The sequence below is a fragment of the Malus domestica genome, chromosome 02 (assembly GCF_042453785.1).
Source record: "Malus domestica chromosome 02, GDT2T_hap1".
In the NCBI taxonomy this organism is placed as follows: Eukaryota; Viridiplantae; Streptophyta; class Magnoliopsida; order Rosales; family Rosaceae; genus Malus; species Malus domestica.
In genome coordinates, this window is record NC_091662.1 from 16,286,847 (window position 1) to 16,300,835 (window position 13,989).

The following is a 13,989-nucleotide window of genomic DNA, read 5'->3' on the forward strand; positions in this document are numbered from 1 at the left end:
TATTGTGGTAGTGAACTCTCATAAATTCATCTTTCCATTTTTTTAATTTGTTAATTTTTTTAGAGTAAATTGTAGCTATGGTCTCTCAACTAAAAATCCATTACCATTGGTCCCTCAACTCATCAAAACGTGCAGCTATGGTCCCTCAACTAAAAATTCATTATCATTGATCCCTCAACTTTAACCCAATTGTAGCAATAGTTCTTTCAACATAACTCGTTTTGACAAATTTTTTGACATGGTTGACAAAAATAACCATAATTACACACTTTGATGAGTTGAGAGACCTTAATTATAAAATGGTTATTCCAACATAACTTATTTTGACAAAATTTTGACGAAATTGATGAAAATGACTATAGCTATACATTTTAATAAGTTGAGGGCCCAATGATAATGGATTTTTAGTTGAGGGACCATTGCTTCAATTTGATTAAAATTGAGGGGCCATTGCTTCAATTTGATTAAAGTTGAGGGACTATTGCTACAATTTACTTTTTTTTTTATACAATGGATGGCCATGATTTGTTGAGTTATACTCCATTAAACAATAATTTTAGTTCATACATTAACAATTACACAACCATGAGCACATCATATGTCCCAAACGGTTCAAAGTAATATATTTCTTAATAACTTGGTCTCAAACTTGGGGCTTCGAAATCTCTTGCCCTACATAAGCTTAATGTTATTGTGTTGACCGTGTGTTGCTAGTATTTATGTTTAACTTGTTTTGTTTCGTTTTTGGTGCATTTTTGTGGGTCAATTAAATTTTTCTGTTTACTAGAAAAAAAATTCTTTATATTACTTATAGTATCTCCTGGATTTGGATTGTCTGCCCTCCTAGTTGTGGTGCCCTTTCATGCTCTCCTATTTTGTGCAGTCACGGTTAAGCCACGTTAATATTTTATATTTTTATTATTTTTTGTTTTATTATCTTATTAAAAAATTAATATAAAATATTGACGTGGCTTAACCGTGACCGCACAAAATAGGAGGGCATGGAAGGGCACCACAACTAGGAGGGCAGACAATCCAAGTCCGTATCTCCTTTGCTTCTGTTTTCTAGCTTCGCTTCTGTCAGGAGGCTAGGGTTTTTCTATTAAATGCAGTCACTTTATCGCTACATTTCGAAAAGGTTTTGCTCGGGCCGATGGTGGTTCCATTAGATGGATCGTATACGTATTTTTATTTTTAAAGAAGGGTGTGATATCCACACATCTCATTTTATTTCATACATATCTTTTTAATTTTCGGCCGTCGAATCAGATGAATTGAAGAAGATCAGCGGACAGAAGTAAAATGGGTTGTGTGGATAGCACATCCCTTTTAATAACAAATCATATTATCTACACTAAAAGAGAGGGGTAGGTTTAGCATCACAATGGATTTAGCAATAATATGGTTTAAATTCTTCTTAGGCGAGAATCGAACCTAGTACTTTTCACTTACAAGTATAAAGAAATACTAATAAACCGTAGTACTAAGTGGCAGATGAATCATATACGTATTAAAGCATCATATTAAACTTTGTACGTACTAAACCATCATATGACATTTAGACCATCATATTCAATGTCAATATATATATCACCCATGCGTATATATCTAAACTACATTAATAAAATCTTTTTTGTCAACCAAAAGAGAATAAAAAGATAATTTTGTCTTCTACTACAAAACAAAATCATAGGCAGTAAAGTAAATTCACACAAACTAAATTTTACGGGTTTTTTTTTTCAAAACCTCATCCAAAGGTGATCCTAACATTCTCTAATTTTGAAAAATAAAATATAAAAAAAAAACTTCTCTCTCTAATCCACACTCCTTTTTTCTCCCTTTCTCCTTCCTATTTTAAAATAAAAATAAAAATTATTTTCACACACAAAATGTGGGGCATATGCTAGTATTGTTTTTACCTAAACCTTGTCACTTGTACGGTTATTCCTCAACTTATCATCATTTTTTTTTCCAAAAAAAATTTAATGTTTGCACTATCAAACTGCCAATGTCTTGCTCTTACTCTTGTAAATGATATTTATTTACCTATGGCCGTGTATAAAGATCTCGAGAGTTGTTTACAACAGACATGGAAAATATCCATTCAAAACGGATCCATGAAAATATTATCAACGATGGGAAAAAAAAAAAAAATCCATGTACCTGCAACCTGGAAGATGCAAATTAATTCATTACGTAGGCTAAATGAATATTTTGCTTTCGATTATGCAACAAAATGGTCATCATTGTTGTCGATACAAATTTCCGTCGTCTTCAATCTTGACAAAAATACACCTGCAAAACAATCAACACCTTTGATCAGAGACCTAAACCTCACGGGCCCATGAGGTGGAGGGGGTTAGATCAATGGATCTCCGATACCTAAGTTAGTTTTTCTGAGATAGTAAAGTGTTTAGGGCTTTTTTAGGATTGCAAAAGCTCTCAAAATTTGGTAGAATATGGGGTATTTATAGGGTTATGACCGGCCATATAGTGTTTAATGGAGATATATTCTCTAAATATTTCAAAGATATTTAATAAGAAATAATATCTTGAGGTAAGGGTGTAATTATCCCTAATTGATTTAAATTATGATTACTTACTTGATTGGAGTCAATCTTCAAATGGGAATGTATTAAAGATAGGATTTGGGCAATTAATCCTTATTTTTAATTGCTTGCCAAGGGCAGGTGAGCTGTGGCCAGTTGTGTTCAGTTGCTAAGTCCTTCACGGATGTGAGCTAAGCGTGGGAGCATCTAAGAAGCCTGCCCATTTATTATGGGCAATCTTGTCTTTCTTGAATAAAAGTCCACGTGTTGTCTCTAGAATTTTTGGGATTATTTTAGGTTCCACAAATGCCCCCACACCTACTGTGTTGCACGCAGGAAAAGGATAGTAGGTGTAGGAATCCCAAGCTACTTAGGCTTGTGAAGTTGTTTCCCAATTTGAACTTGATCTTCTTTCTTGATTTGGAGATAGACTTCTTTTAGGAAAAGGAAAATAATTATTCCCAATACCTATTAAACTCTGCCTTAAGCAAGGGATTAAATAAATTTGGAGAACAATTATTATCCCAATAAGAAAGAGAAACTAGAGGAAAATTTTATTCCCCCTCCCCTAGCGTTCTTCTTTTCTTGCCCTTGCAAATAGTCGTTTCTCGTTGTTCTTCTTCTCTGTGCCGCACCAATGTAAGAAAAATTTGAATTTTCTTCTTCTTGAATTTTTTTTGGGAGTCTTGGGACTTGAAAAATTGGCTTGGCGAGGGCCATGGGTGTGGGTAACACACGACATGGGAGCCTCGGGGCTCCTTGGTGGAGCAGTGGCGTGGGCCAGTTGGACGGCTAGGCTTGGGCCGAAAGGATCAGCACGCTGGGGCGCGGGGAGACCGGCTTGGGCCTTGTCTTCAAGGCTGCTAGGCATAGGCCCGTGCAAGTGAAAAGAGAGGGAGGGAGACCGGTGTGGGCCGACTCTCCTGCGTGTGCGACCTGGGAGGCCTAGGCCTGCCTTGGGGCGTGCTGGCCGCGGAAGAAAGAGGAGAAGGAAGTGCGGGCCTAACCCCATGCCACGTCTTTTCTAGGAGGTGATTTGCTCCATGAAATGTGCGTCTGCTCAATGTTCCCCAAATGCAGTTTGTGCGATGGTGGGGTTCTCAAACTTGAGTAGGTTTTTTTATCTTGGCTTGACCATAAATGAGTTATGGTACTTCTTTGAGATCGGCCACAAGGAAGGTGTGAGGCAGCTGAAGTCTCGCCATAGGCTGCTCGATGCTTCTAGCAAATGCAATCATGAGTGGGCGAGAGACACCTTGGAGGTAAGTGAGGAGTGGGAGTCTGACTCTTCTCCTGAGCTGTATGTCCTGACCACCTTTATCAGTGGTAAGTGAACTATTTCATTCTTGTCCTATTTTTGTTGAGCTGCTCTATGACTTCAATTTATTGATCATCATTCTTACTTTAGATTTAGAGTTTGGCTCAACTCTAAGGACTTCGACAGATATGAAGAAAGTGCACGTCGCCTTGGGCATTCCTGTTGAGTACCATAAGTGGCACTGGCTGCTCAATCTTATTCGTCGGGAAAATGGTAGCCTGCCCCCCAAGGGAAGAGATAAAGAGGATAAAGGACAAGGCGTTGGCTCACCCGATCACCGCTGTAGAGCTTGCTGCCAATGATGGTGGAAAGAAGAGGTATTCTTTACCTGCTTGTGAGCCTTTGGTTAAGAAAAAGCTAATAACTTCTTCTGCTGCTCATGGGAGCTCGTCTATTGCCGAGAAGCTTGTCATTAATCTAACTTCCCCTAAGGGGGCGAAGATGATCGTTGAGCCTAAGCCTGTGAAACCTGCTGCTTCAAAGGTGACCGCATCCATTGCTGAGAGACTTGCCCAGCGAAAGAGCAATGGTGCCTTCGGTGTCCAGGTTTGTATCGAAACGTTCGTCGAGAGCTAAGTTTGGCTCTGCTTCTGAGAGGCTCGCCGCTATGAAGAGTGGGAAAGTGGATTATGATACTAAGATGGCGTCTAGCCTGCTTCTCCTTCTATCGTGACTGAGAATGGGAAATCTGCTCGCACAAGTAGTTGTCAGAGATCTACCGAGTTTGAGGCTGGAGAGTTTCCCGAAGTTTGTGCACTACTGAAGGCTAACTTGCTTGAGGACGTCGATGCATGCGCCAAGTTTGTTGACAGTGTTGAGAAAGTTGTCATCCGCTCAGATTCCTTTGCGAAGCGTCCTGCCTACTCGATGAGGTCATCCCTGATTGCTACAATGTGTAAGACTTTGATCCTGGCAGCTAAGTCTATATGCGTTCATTAGGATGTTGTCAAGTGTGCTAAGGAGGCCGAAATGGCGTTAGTGGCTTAACTTTGCTCGGTTGCTGAAAAGATTGAGAAGCTCAAATCTGAACTCGCCGTTTTAAAGGGGTCAAATGTCTCTGCCCCCTACTTGTTTGCAGCTGGAGATCACTCAAAAGGTAGTCGCTCATTTGAATATTAGGCTTAGTATGACTCAGGCGATGTTAGAAGCTACAGAAAAGGAAGTCGGTCGTGTTTTTTCGGTGGTCAAGAATTTTGAGCGTGTCAATTCGGAGCTACGATCTGCTTGTCTTGCCAATGACGATGAGCTTATCTTTATTCATGTTGAAGTGTCTCATCTCAAGGAGGTTGCTAGTAAGCTTAAGTCCAAGAAATGGATCTGCAAGGTGCACTGTCTACTAGCGAGAACTTGAAAAAGGAACTAGATGAGCTGCAAAGTGCTTACACTGGGCTTGTTAATGAGAATACTCAGTTGAAGAATGAGAAAGCTAGTCACGAAGTGGCTCTTGCTTCTTGTCAGGCTGATTTCTACAAGCTTAGCTATGTAGACCATCTTCAAGGTAGGTCGTCGAATTATGAGTTTTCCAAGAAAGATTTCGAGACTTTTTCCATTTCTCCAGTTTATCTGCTTGATTTCTCGTTTGAGGTTGCCTTTGGTGGAGCAGCTGAGGGTCAGGCAATCTAGGTAGAGGCGGTTAAGGATGAGTTGATGGAAGCTTTGGTTGCTGGGAATGGCACGATTGTTGAAGGCGTGGCAGTCGAGGAACCAGTGGTTGCGAAGGCTTCCATGAAGTAGTCTTATTGCTTAGACTTAGGAATTTTCTTCTTTTCCTTTTTGTTCTGCTTTGGTTGAACTTTGTTGGCCTTCGAGCCAGTTTATCAATTTGCTAGAAATTTAATAAACAACTTTCCTTGTTTTTGCTTCATCTTTATATTTTTCCGTGTCTTTTGTGAAACTTTACCGTAGGACAAGCGGTTGGGTGTGTTGCTCAACGAAGTAATTGATCCCAAGTCGTCACTTAGGTTTTAGTTTTAGCTTCGGGGCTTTGGGAGCCTTGCCTGCTTGAGGCGTTTTGCAAAACTTTGTCGTAGGATGTGCAGTTGAGTTGGCTACTTCGAATGAGCAATTGACTCATACGGTCACTTTAGGCTTCAGTTTTGGCTTTGAGACTTCTAGAGCTTTACCTGCAAAAGGAAGAAATGCTGGATTTCTAATTTATAGATCTAGCGGCTGAACTTGTTGTCTTCATAGGAGGTAGGCGAGTTCGTGTAGCTACTATAGTTGAATCTCAACTTTAGGTAACTTCGTGAACTTTAGCCCTTCCAGGGCATGTTGCAAGATTTTTTACTTATAGAGCCGTCAACCGGACTCGTGCTTCTCGTAGGAAGCAGAGGAGGTCTGCATAGCTACTATAGTTGTGACACTCGACTTTAGTGACTTTTTGAACTTCGGCCCTCTCGGGGCATGTTGCGAGATTTTTTACTTAAAGAGTCGTTGGGCGGACTCGTGCTTCTCGTAAGAAGTAGAGGAGGTCTGCGTAGCTGCTATAGTCGTGACACTCGACTTTATCCCAGCAAAACTTAAACCATAGATCGTCGGCTGGAAGTGATGCTTGTAAATAAGCAGGCGAGTCCACGTAGTTATGGCAGAAGTAAGTTTCGGCTTACAGGCTGCCTTGGGCTTTTTGTCATCAAGTTGTCGGCCAGGTGTTACTAACAGAAGCAGATGACCTGCGTAACCACTTCAAGTGTCATCCTTGGCTCTCGGAAGCATTTTTTGGTGTGAGGTGTAGGCGAAATCGCTCCTCATAGGCCATATCCTTTCGAGTCGTAGCTTTGATCTTGCAGGTCGTTTAACTAGTATTGCAACACTTTAAAATCAAGCCACTTCATGAAATTTGCGCGTCGAGGGCGAACTATCTTGTCACACGAACTCTTTCATGGGCAGGGGTCATGCACTTAGCGTCTCTTCCGGTTAGAGACCCAGGATCCCGTGAAATTGAATCATTCAGTTGGCTAAGTCTATTCCAGTGGAAGGACTATTTTGGCCAATTCTTGGAGTCATCCGGCTCAGATAGTCGCTGACATCAGGGGAAACTGAGCAATCGTACCACCCATCCACGTCTGGATATTCCTGATACACAATGTCTGAAAGTGCAGAGGGCGTCTTTTGCTTGTCGCAAGGGTGGTAATGCCATGTCTGCATGGCAGCGGGCATCTTACGCCATGTCCGTAAGGCAACGGGCGTCTCACGCCATGTTTGCCGGGCAGCGGGCATCTTTCACCATGTATGCAGGGTAGCGGGTGTCTTGCACCATGTCCGCCGGGCAGCAAGTGTCTTGCAGCATCTATGCCGGGCTGCGGGTGTCTTTTGTTTATCGCAGGAGTTGGTCATTTTGTTCATCAGGTTTATGAATAAATCCTTCAATCTTCCCTTAAGATAAAGGTTTTTATTAACCTTCCTCGTAGGCAGTAATGGCATAACAACTGATAATTCTCAGCATGCGATGTCTTGTTCGTTGAGCTGCTTGAGTCTTTGAACTTTTTCGTCTTGAACGGGGTCCAAGAAATGGTTGGAGGTCACACATAGTACTTCCTTAGGTTGTAGGCATTCCATTATTTGTCAATTACTTTGTCACTCATAGTGGTGAGGGTGTAGCTGCCTCTTCCACCTACTTGGCTGATTTTGTATGGACCTTCCCATATGGGAGCCATCTTTTTGGAGCCTTCCCGTCGAGTGGTGATGAAGGCTTTTTTGAGGACTAAGTCTTATAGCTGGAACTGCCGTATTTTTACCCTTTGTTGTAGTTGGAGAGAAGCTGCTGCCGATAGGCCGCAATGCAGGTGATAACCTTCTCGCGCTCTTTCTCTACCAGGTATAAGTTGGTAGCCATCTCTTTTTCGTTCTGCTCAAAGTTCAACAGTACAGTGCTGATGCTTGGCACTACGACGTTGGGAAGAATGATCATCTCAGAACCATAGGCCAGAGAGAATAGAGTTTCACCTGTTGCTTGTCTTTTGGTGGTGCGATATGCCCATAGAACATCAGGGAACTCGTCGAGGATGGTCTTGTTGGACGCTTCAGCCTGCCCATTGCCCTGCAAATAACGGGGTGTGGACATGCGTTGCTTAATGCCATATTGTTCGAAGAACTTCGTCAAGTCTTTGCCCACGAACTGTGGACCATTGTGGTGTCAATGGAGTGTGGGATGCCGAATCGGCAGATGATGTTCTTCCATATGAATCATTCTATGTTCGTCTGGTAGTTGTAGTCATGCGTTCGGCTTCAACCTATTTTATGAAGTAATCGGTTGCTATGATCATAATGCATCTACCTCCAGTGGCAAGCGGCATTGGTCCTACCAAGTCGATCGCCCACTACATGAATGGCCAATAGCTCGTCTGCGGGTGAAGTTCGTTGGCAGGTAATACATGCACAGGCTTGAAGCGCTGGCAGCTGTCGCACCTTTGTATATACTTCTTGGCGTCTTAATGCATGGTTGGCCAGTAATAACCAGCGTTAACAGCTTTTTACGTCAGCGAGCGGCTTCCAGAGTGGTTTCTACAGACGTCTTCGTGGATTGAGCTAAGAATCTTCAGGTTGTCGGGAGGCGATAGGCAGTGGAGATGTGGTCCTGAAAAGGATATTCGAACGAGGATGCCTTCATATAGAGCTTCCTAGACTCAAGTCTGTATGCGAGGAACGTTCCATTGACTATGTAGTTGATGATGAGATCTTGCCAACTCTGGGTTATGTTAATTTGCGCCACCTAGACTGTTGATTCCTCACCTACGCTTGGCTTTTCCAAGTACTTGACTGGATGAAGTGCCTAAGCCGATGGTCTAGTGCGGAGCCTAGGCTTGCTAATGCATCTGCATGAGTATTTTCTGCTATTGGAACCTGAGTGGGTATGTATGCCTGAAACGTCGCTAGCCGCTCTTGTACCTTTTGAAGGTATCATGCCATCTTTGGATACTTTGTTGTGTAATCCCCTAAAGTTTGGTTAGTAATCAGCTGGGAATTGAAGACCTGCTAGGTCATTCGCTAATCAAAAACCTGCTAGGTATTTTGCCAATCAAAGACCTGCTAGTAGGGATTCGTACTCTGCTTCGTTGTTTAACACCTTGAAGCTTAGAGTGATCGCCTGCTCGAGAATCGAACCATCCGGAGTAGTAAAAACTAGGTATGTCCTCGATCCTTGGTAGTTGGATGATACGTCGATGTGCAAGCATCGAAAATCTCCTACAAGTAGGGCTGATGCGGCTACGGTGTACTTGACTGCCTCTGAGGCGTTTCTGGGCTGAGTTGCTGCATTCATCAGAATGTTCACCATTTTTCGCGCCTTTAACATCGTGCGTTTAGATTGTGCGGAATATCACGTCATTACGATGATTGCGTACGTCTGAAGGTACGACTTGAGCTTCCGGGTTTCAACAACTAACGCCAAAATCAAAATTTTGATTTTCAAGTATCTGGTTTCTGCATCAATGAGAACTTTTGAATTATGGAATACAGGTCGATGGGCCTTCAACTCTTCTCGTATGAGGGTAAAGCTTATTGTTACTCAGATACCGCCATATAGATGCATAGATCCTCCGCTGCTTCCGGCTTGGATCGATCGGTAGGTCGTGAGATGAATTGGCTGAATACAGCTGCTCGTCAGGTCAAACCTTAGATCTCCTTTAGAGTAGTGAGGGACTCCATATCCGGGATCGCTCAGATGTTTTTTGGATGTGTGTTCAGCCTGGTCTGACCGCTGCTTAGGGTTAAGAAAGATGTGATTGACGTCTTCTTCAGGTTTCCATCCTGATTCATCTGCCAGGGCATTGTTGACCTTGACGTCATCTTCTTGACCTGCCTGTTATTTGATGGAGGTAGAATCGTCTTTCTGCACTTCAGCTGCCACTACTGGGTCGAAACACTTATTCTTCGACTCCTTGAAAACTTGGTGTACGACTTGGGTGCCATGCCTCCTTTTGTCGAGGATCGGTCCCTGTGTTTGTTTCCTGGCTTATTTTTGTTATTGAGCGATTTATCGCTTTCCTTCTTTTGAGTCAATTCTGCGTCTTTGCACGGTTTCTGGGAGCTTTTTTCCTCATCCCAGAGGGAGTGCTTTTTTGCCAAAGCATAAGAGTTTGCCAAGGATAAGTTCTCACCCATAATCAATTCTCCGAAAAATGGGTGATCTACTCGGAGCATCTTTCGGAAAGCTAAGTATGCAATGTTATCATCGCATTCGACAATCTTCGCCATCTTTGCCTTAAATCTCTTGACAAAAATGCGGAGTGACTCCTTCAGGTCATTCTTCATGTTGAAGAAGTGGTCAGACTTCTTTTTTATTAAGCGGTAGAACGAATATTCCTTAGTGAAAACCAAGGAAAATTTGCTGAAGTTCCGGATTAAACGTGGCAGCAAGGTGTGAAACCAATCTTGCACCTCGCCTTAGAGCATCGTGGCAGAGATCTTGCACATAAGAGTGTCAACGTTGGTGTAGAGGGCCATGACACTTCGGTAGTGCATCAAGTGCCTGTCCTGATCTTCATCTCCTTTGAATAAGGTGAAATATGGCTGGTTGAACTTCTGCGGTGGCTCCATTGCCTCTATCTCGTCTGTAAATGGTGACCTGCTCAGGTTAGCCACGTCTCTATGGAGGGCATCGTCGGTAGTGTCAATGCGCTAAAATTCGCACTGCTGCTTTGCTACGAGCCTTTGTACTTTCTCTTAGATTTGTGCCTAGTGGGGGCAGTGGAGCCTCCAACTGCCCCCAGTGCTGACCTGCAGGTCCCTGTTGCTCTTCAGCATGTCTTGCTCGTCTGTGCCGCGGTTGCGGTGCATGTGGTTCACCTTGTGCTACTTATCGTCGCTCTGGAAGGGGCTACCAGTGGAACTCAAGCTGGACTGCTCTCGTGCTTTCCTCTGGGTGTCATGCGGCTGCCTACTATGCTACCTCACAGGAGGATTTCCTTATGGGCCTAGCCTCGTGTGGACACTTCGCCTGGAATGTCCTAAGTGCTCGTCGTAATGTAGACCCAACCTCGAATGCACACTGACTCATGAGTCAAGTTGGGAATGAACATTTCTCTGTGCATTTAGGCAGGAGAAGACGTTTCCTTGAGGGCCCAAACGAGAGTGCACACTACCCGAACACACGGTTCATGGTGGGCTGAACAGCTCTTTGTCAGAATGCCAATGGAATGAGTCACGTTCTTCCGCCCTTGTCCTGCTTCGGGACACCTCATCTGGGCACGCTGCATCTAGATGCACTCAATGAGCTGGTTCACCAAGGTGGTCTGTTGTGTGAGGGTGTTCGTCAAATTGGAGACCTGCTAAGGTAAGTGGTGCTCGCTATTTGGATTGGTAGAGCTTGGAAAATGGGCATCTCCAAGTGTGGTAGAAATATAGTGGACTGCAGGTACAAAGCTTGAGCCCAAAACGGGCATTCCTACATAAAAGTGGGGTGTAAGTAACTTTGAATCAATCGCGAGACCTATGGTCGGAATCTGGATTGCTAGAGGTGGCCTTAGAATGGATTGGGCCACATGGTAGGTTGTCGGAGCAGGTTGCGGGGCCCGTTAGACCGGCAATTACTCGCTTTGGGCCTACATGGCCGTTGGGCTACCACATCTTGGCCTGCTGGCTAGATGACTTGGGCTTGGGCCCGTTGAGCTGTCTGGCTGGCAGCAGCTGCTGCAGTCTGGGCTCGAGTTTGGGTTTGCTGTGCAACACCTGCTGTTTCATTGGGCTTGGCCTCCTACTTAGGGTTTGCCGTGGCAGCTGCCAAGTTCTGGGCCTCGTGCCCATGGGCTTGGAAATGGACCTAGGCCTCCTGCCTAGGGTTTGGTAGAGTACGGCGCTGCAAGGGTGGAAATGGTGCCGTGACCTGGTGGGTCACGATGGTGGTGGTGGTGGGGGTTAGGTCAACGGATCTCTGATGCCTAAGTTAGTTTCTCTGAGAGAGTAAAGTGTTTAGGTCTTTTGTAGGGTTGCAAAAGCTCTCAAAATTTGGTAGAATATGGGGTATTTATGGGGTATTTAAAGTGTTTAATAGAGAGATATTCTCTAAATATTCCTAAGATATTTAATAGGAAATAATATCTTGAGATAATAGTGTAATTATCCCTAATTGATATAAATTAGGATTACTTACTTGATTGGAGTCAATCTTCAATTGGGAATGTATTAAAGATAGGATTTAGGTAATTAATCCTTATCTTTAATTCCTTGCCAAGGGCAGGTGAGCTGTGAGCAGCTGTGTTCAGCTACTGAGTTCCTTCAGGGATGTGAGCTGGGCGTGGGAGCATCTGAGAGGCTTGCCCATTTATTATGGGCAATCTTGTCTTTCTTGAATAAAAGTCCACGTGTTGCCTCTAGAATTTTTGGGATTATTTTTGGCTCCACACTTGTCATTTGGTGAAACTGCTACCACAAAATACTTCTTGACCCATATATATATATTTGTATTCATCGCAATCACTTCTGCTTGCGCATGTATTCTTATAGTTGTTAACTGGGAATCAATTATCTAGAACCATATAGCATGTGTATTCAGTGTAGTGTTGCCCTATATACATGCAGAGCGAACTAATATTGTAGTCCAATTTATATAAGGTGTAATTTGCATATGATTGCACGTCTATTTCAGGTTCAATGGCCTTTCTTCAATACCCTCCAGTTAATCATGTTTATCATATGTATTGAATATGGATACTCATTCAACTGATGAATGATGTAAGATGATGTAAAATGTTAAGTGTATGTTAAGAAAGCTATTAGTCTGTTAACTCTGTTATCAAAAGGTTGTTAGGTAGTTAGTTTTGTTAAAACATATATCTTAGAGTGTAAGCCATGTGTGGCTATATAAAAATGTAATAACTGATCATTTCGACTAAGTAATACAGAAATACAATTCACATTCTCTCTCTAGCTTTCTCCATTCTTCTTTCTTTCTTTCTCTCTCTCTCTCTCTCTCTCTCTCTCAAGAGTTGTTCTTTTTTCTTCTTTGTTGATTGTTACTTTCTCTACAATTCTTCACTTCTGTTATCATGGTATCAATCACCAGAAGGTCTTTGGTGCCGGTCTTCCGCTGGGTTCTTGGAAGTTCTTCGAGCAAGATTTGTTCTATTCTGTGATTTGGGTTAAGATTTCGACTACCATTAGGTTCTTTTCTTTTTTGGTTTCTACAATGCACATCACTGTTTGTATCAATGTACAAGTGAAATATTTCATAAGTTATTGCTTAAAATTCAAGGTTGATAGCCAATATTAAGTCTTTGAAGTAGTGAGTTTTTTATAAGGCCGATAGCCAAGATTAAGTATGTAAAGTAGAGAGTTGGATAAGGCCGATAGCCATTTTTCTCTGAAGAGTTCGATAAATTTTGGATTGTTGCACTTTTATAAGGCCAATAGCCAAATTGTATTGTCTAATAAATCTTGGGTTCAATTGGGTGCTGGATATAATTTGCAGTTTGTTTAAAGATTCTTGAAATATCATAATGTCTGAGTCTGTGAAAATTGAGGGGTTGCTAGGAATGCTTACAGTTATGCTTCAAAAAGATAATTTTGTGAAGTGGACCTTTCAATTTCAATCTGTTTTAAGAGGTTATGAGCTGTTCAATTTCTTTACTAGAGATTCACCATGTCCACCGAAGTATTTGATCAATATAGAGACTGGAATTACCAAGGAAATTACTACGACTTACAAAGATTGGGTGAAGAAGGATCTTGCTTTATTAATCTTGCTTATCGCTACTCTTTCCGATGATGCTATAGAGCATGTCATTGGATGTAAGAGTTCATAAGAAGCCTGGAACTGCTTATAAGAAAGATTTGCTTCAATATCAATGGTTCATGTGAATCAACTGAAGACAGAATTCCACAATGCATAGAAATGAGGAGATTATGTGGACAAGTTCATGCTCAGACTCAAGGGGATTAAAGATCAGTTAATTTCTGCTGTTGAAAATATATAAGATAATAATTATATCATTGCTGTCTTATTTGGATTGCCTACTAATTTTGAGGTAATCAAGACAATGATTCTTGCAAGGGACTCTACGATGTCATTTAAAGATTTCAGAGCACACTTGTTGGGTGCAAAAGCTAGCATTGAGTCAAGAATGCAATCTTTATCCAATTCCATGTATGTGCAAGGAAATTAGGCAAGTTCTAGCAAATTTCAAGGAG